Source organism: Zalophus californianus, chromosome 7, assembly GCF_009762305.2.
Source record: "Zalophus californianus isolate mZalCal1 chromosome 7, mZalCal1.pri.v2, whole genome shotgun sequence".
In the NCBI taxonomy this organism is placed as follows: Eukaryota; Metazoa; Chordata; class Mammalia; order Carnivora; family Otariidae; genus Zalophus; species Zalophus californianus.
This window is the reverse complement of record NC_045601.1, coordinates 13,615,647-13,621,985: the sequence shown is the minus strand read 5'-3', so window position 1 is coordinate 13,621,985 and position 6,339 is coordinate 13,615,647.

Genomic DNA, 6,339 nt, shown 5'->3' with positions numbered 1-6,339 from the left:
GTCATAGAAAAACGAGTAAATCACATTAATCCATTTTAGAAAGAAATTCTTTCTAGGTTTGTCAGTAACAAAAAGAAGCCAGGTAAAAGTGGCTAGCCATTTCTAATGGGCCCCATCTCATATTCCCCTCATGAAGGTACACAGAGAAACAAACCTTCAAAACAATTCTAGAACTTAAGCATAGCAAGAAACAGGTTTATTTTTCCAAAATCTGAATCACCCCATTTCTGTGCTACATATAGCCTGACCTCAGCACTATGCTTACTGAAGATGGTACTCTTAGAGCTCTGTATCCTTAGAAGCCCCTGAAGATCACAGAAGCCATAGAAGCCAAGTCATGGGTCAGCTATCTCTGCTGCTGCTTGGGCAAAAGAGAGAACTCCGGGAGGATGATTCACATGTGTCTGACTGTTTAATGCAAAACATTAGTCTAGAAAATATAATCTACACAATATCCTAGAATTGGATGAATTAGATCAGTAATTTTCCTAGAATTAACTGGGGGGGTGGGTGGGCAAAAGTTTAGGAGGCAGAAATAAAAGGGAAAAATTTTCTCCTTTGGAAGTCTATTTTATTTAACCACCATTGAAATTCCTTCATTCAGAAAGAGATGGAGGGGTATCTAAATATCCTGATGCCTCATATAAAGGCCACTAAATCATCAAGTGTTTGTTTTTCCACTTGTCTCTCGACTCTCCTGCTCCCCAAGATTCAATGTCTGGGCTATCAAATAACTAATACAGACAAGTCCAATTGAGAGCACCTGGTAGGTTACTTCCAGCCCACTTATCATGAGAGGTGACAACTCCTTTAGTGGTGTTCAAAACAAGTTAAAGAGGGAACAGACTGAGATAACTAATTGTGCACTGGACATCAGTGTCATATTTACATTTCAAAGGTTAAAAATACCACATGCCCTAATACTATCTATTTCATGGTAGACTTACCCTAGCCCAGGATTTGCCTCTAAACTGCTGCCCCCATTCACATATTGGCAGGGTCTCCTGAAGCTAAACAAGCTTTGGGAATAATATTGAACAATTTTCAAATGGTATTTGCAAGATGCCCTGCCCCCAGTATTCTCTTGCCCTTGGGAGATACCTCAGGTACTTATATAGAAAGAAGATGAAACAAGCAAAGCTGTTGGATGAAACAAACAAGAGCTTTGGCCATGAGCCCTAGGATCAAATTCCTGCACAGTAGTCTGGACCATATAAAGCTCACTCTTCGGCAGCACATATACTAAAAAATCAGAGGTAGACTTTAGCCTCAAAAGGTTAAGTATACAATTTCAGGTGAAACAACTGAGTGAAGAATGTGAAATGTCTCCTCTATTAAAATAATAATAATAATAATAATAATAATAATAATAATAATAATGTAACCACCAGTTTGGAAATGTGAAAACAAATTACTGAAGGAGCCATGGTCCATCAGTAGAGTCTTTAAAAGCAGAGATTGGGGGTGCCTGGGTGTTTCAGTTGGCTAAGCGACTGACTCTTGATTTCAGATTTCAGCTCAGGTCATGATCTTAGGGTCCTGGAGCCCTAGGTCAGACTCTGCACTCAGCAGGGAGTCTGCTTGAGTTTCTCTTCCTGTGCCCCTCCCCTTGCACTCTCTCTCTCAAAAAAATAAATCTTTAAAAAATATTAAAAATAAAAAAATAAAGAGACTGATCTAAAGTGGCCTAGATAGGGAAAATTCTGGCCAAGAGACTAGAGAGCCTGGATCTGGAATCCCTTTTTCTTCAGTAATGCCTATGGTTAGCACAGACACATGGCCATGAGATAGTAGGCATGAACGTGTAAACAACAGTAAGAAATCCAAATCACCTCCAAGTATTTCAGATGACTTTCAACATCACTATAATATTTTTTTAAAAATGCAAACTGGAACAAATTAATACTAATAGCAATCAATCAAATGCTCACTAAATAGGCAATTGCTAGAAGACTTACTATGTTGTTATTTTATTTAAACATCTGAACACTGGGCGCCTGGGTGGCGCAGTTGGTTAAGCAACTGCCTTCAGCTCAGGTCATGATCCTGGAGTCCCGGGATCGAGTCCCGCATCGGGCTCCCTGCTCAGCAGGGAGTCTGCTTCTTCCTCTGACCCTCTTCCCTCTCATGCTCTCTATCTCTCATTCTCTCCCTCTCAAATAAATAAATAAAATCTTAAAAAAAATAAACATCAGAACACTTTTAGAAAGTATTATTATTCCAACTTTCTATGTGATGATGTGATGAAACTGAGAATTTCCCGGAGGTTCTATAACCTCCCAAATTCAAGAGCTAGTAAGCAAGATCATTTCACTATAGTGAAACCACTTTTAACCAATTGGTAAGAAAACCAAGAATAAGAGAAATTATTAAAATGTTTCTTTTATTTTTAGTTTGAGAATTTCATTTTATTTTATTTTTTATTATGTTATGTTAATCACCATACATTACATCATTAGTTTTTGATGTAGTGTTCCATGATTCATTGTTTGTATATAACACCCAGTGCTCCATGCAGAACGTGCTCTCTTTAATACCCATCACCAGGCTAACCCATCCCCCCACGCCCCTCCCCTCTAAAACCCTCAGTTTGTTTCTCAGAGTCCATAGTCTCTCATGGTTCATCTCCCCCTCCGATTCCCCCCCTTCATTTTTCCCTTCCTACTATCTTCTTTTTTTTAATGTATTTTAAAATGTTATGAATCCATTTCAGCAAATCTGAGAAATGGGGAAGATAAAATAAATCACCCAATCCCAACCCAATGCTGCTGGCATTTCATCCTTCTATAATTTGTTCAATGTCTGATTATCTATTGGCCTTTCTATCACCCTGCCATTCTCTTCCATTTATCTACAGCATGGCAATAGCACCTCTTGTTTTGCTTATGTAATATATCCATGTACTGATCTTGGATTTTATAAAATCTTAAAAATTATGGATTTTTATAGCTTTATATTTTCACAGAATGAATATATTATGATTTTTTATTTTATTTTTTTAAAGATTTTATTTATTTGAAAGAGACCACATGAGCAGGGGAAGGAGGGGCAGAGGGAGAGGGAGAAGCAGACTCCCTGCTGAGCAAGGAGCCAGATGCCGGGCTTGATCCCAAGACCCTGAGATCATTACTTGAGCTGAAGGTGGACACTTAACCAACTAACCCACCAGGAACCCCAGATTACGATTTTTTTAAGATAATAACTTACTGCTGGGTTTTTAGGATATCCCAAGGTCTTCTGTTGTTGTTGAATCATAAACATACTTAGATAAAGATCATAATACATATAACTTCAATGAGATATCTGGGTAAATGAACATGAACTATTTTATACCTCTTGACCACATAGATACAGTTTCAAGAATGGGAGGGTATTATGCTGAGCGAAATAAGTCAATCAGAGAAAGACATGTATCATATGATTTCACTGATATGAGGAATTCTTAATCTCAGGAAACAAACCGAGGGTTGCTAAAATGGTGGGGGGGTGGGAGGGTTGGGGTGGCTGGGTGATAGACATTGGGGAGGGTATGTGCTATGGTGAGCGCTGTGAATTGTGTAAGACTATTGAATCACAGATCTGTACCTCTGAAACAAGTAATACATTATATGTTTAAAAAAAAAGAAGATAGCAGGAAGGAAAGAATGAAGGTGGGGGAATTCGGAGGGGGAGACGAACCATGAGAGACTATGGACTCTGAGAAACAAACTGAGGGTTTTAGAGGGGAGGGGGGTGGGGGGAGGGGCTAGCCCGGTGATGGGTATTAAAGAGGGCACATATTGAATGGAGCACTGGGTGTTATATGCAAACAATGAATCATGGAATACTAATCAAAATAATGTATGGTGATTAACATAACATAATAAAATTAAATTTAAAAAAGAAAGCCTCAAAAAAATACATACATACCTAAATGATTAAATTTGAGTCAATGTGGTTTGGTATTAGAAAAAGTAATTTTTGTTAAATAATTCCATTTATAATGGAAAACACTACTGCAAGCACTGCTTAAAAAGTTACTAGTCAGCTATTCAGAGTGTTTCCCTTGGCTATACTATGCCACCCCCCCAACCCCCCACACACACAGTTCCAGGAAAACCCCTTGTCTTTGGAAAAGAAAAGAGCCTTGGAGTAGAAATTTGCAACTATGTGTTACATAATTTCATTGCATTTCTGAAGCTCTTGTACTTGTCAGATTCTATGTAAAGTCTAGAAGAAACAAGAGTTCTAATTGCAGAAAGGCTAAAAAGCTGGAAAACTATAATGGTTGTCTTTAAAATTAATGGCAAAAACAGAAAGAGCAATCCCTTCTAGAACATTTTGACAATTAACAAAACCAGGTGCAGAGTAAAATCTCCAAAAAGACCTTCTGACATTCTAAGTGAATTGGTAAAGAAAATCATCTCTGAATTTTGGAGAAGGTACTTAATTGTGCCTTTGGCAATTTTCTTTTCAATTTGCTCTTCAATATTATCCTTAATATTTAGTTAATTTTCACTAGTTACAATGTAGACATTCTTTGTACTATGGACAGAGTAATGACCTAAATCTACTCTCTTTTTGACTTAACTTGATGGTTGTCAGCTATATCTATTTTTCAAGTGTAAACTCTGCTTTTTCCACAAGATCTTTTCATTTTTGCACTGGAATTAATTTTCCTTCCCTCTTCTCTGTTTCATTTTTAAAAGCTCTATCATAACACTTTTAAGTTTGTGTCTGTTTCCTTCACTAGATTATAATGTGCCCAGGGGCTGTGTCTGATTAAGCCTTGCCCCATAGCTGCAAGTAGTATCCCTGGTCCTGGCAGGCGCTTATTAAGTCAGTCTGGTCTTAGCACACATATGGCATAGACCACATGTCCATCCTTCACCTGGCAGTAGCCTAACAACCTTCTCAGCTGAGGTCAGTATTATATAATAATAATAGTTTAAATTTTCTTAATTATTTCCATTATACTTTATCATCTCCCCTTATCCACATAGTGCTTTCATGATTTAAGTAGATTTAAGTATCATTCGTCTAGTTTTACAGATGAACACGCAAAATCTCAAAAAACTTAAGTAACTTGGCCAAGTTTACTGTCAAGTAATTGCAAACCTGGGTCTTGCCCTCCAGTCTCAGCATTTCTGCTTATTTACAAGGACCACCTGCAAAGATTTAGCAAGTGGACAATTTGAAGAAATCAGTGCTTGATAAATACTTGAAAAGTATATTCTCTAGTAGGAAATGTGAAAATGTGTTTACCCACATATTTATTTGGCCTCTATTACATATATGTATGTATGTGTGCACATGAGTGTGTGTGTATATATGTATGTATTATACATGAAGCTAACTTAACCTTAGGAAAAAGATTTATTTCAAATTCTATACTAATATGGTTGATAATTGAAGTTTACCCATATTACAAAGTAAAAATGACAAGTCTTCAAAAAATGAATGCACAGAAGTGGTGAAAAGATTTGTCCTTTTCTGTAAGTGGACGTGGTCTCTAATGAATATCTGTAGAGGAGAAAAGCAAGTTTTTTTAAAATATCAGAGTCTTCAGCTTATGCAGCCAGTACACTTAGCCTGACTTATCCTTAAGAGGTCAGTTCGAGGAGAAGCAGAGGCCTGGAAATTGCTGACCCTGACACAGAGTCAATGACACAGCTAGTTCATACTATACAGATAAATGATAAATGGAGGGTGATCAGAAAAACTGCATCATTTAGTTTAGATTTGCTCAGTGATCCCCAGATAAGTACTTGTTTAATTTAAGGTAATGTCTACATTCTTTTTAATTCACACACACTTAAAACATGCATGTAGGAAGACAGAGGTCTTGCTCTCAAAGTAAACTAAGAGGTAGAAGAAGAAATGGAAGAAGGAGGAGGAGGGGAGAGAAGAAAGAGGAGGAAGAGGAGGAGAAGAAGGGGGAAGAAGGGAAGGAAGGAAGGAAGGGAGGAAGGAACAAAGGAAGGAAGGAAGGGAGGAAGATAGGAAAGAAGGAAGGAAGATAGGAAAGAAGGAAGGAAGATAGGAAGAAATGAAGGAAGGAAGGGAGGGAGGGAGGGAGGAAGGAAGGAAGAAAGGGAAGAAGGAAGGAAGATAGGAAGAAAGGAAGGAAGATAGGAAGGAAGAGAGGAAGGAAGGAAGGAAGGGAGGAAGGAAGGAAGAAAGGAAGGAAGGAAGGAAGGAAGATAGGAAGGAAGGAAGGAAGATAGGAAGGAAGAGAGGAAGGAAGGAAGGAAGGGAGGAAGGAAGGAAGATAGGAAGGAAGGAAGGAAAGGAGGGAGTGAGGGAGAAAAGGAGAGAAGAAAAGAGATTACTCAGATTCAATTCCATCACACTAATACC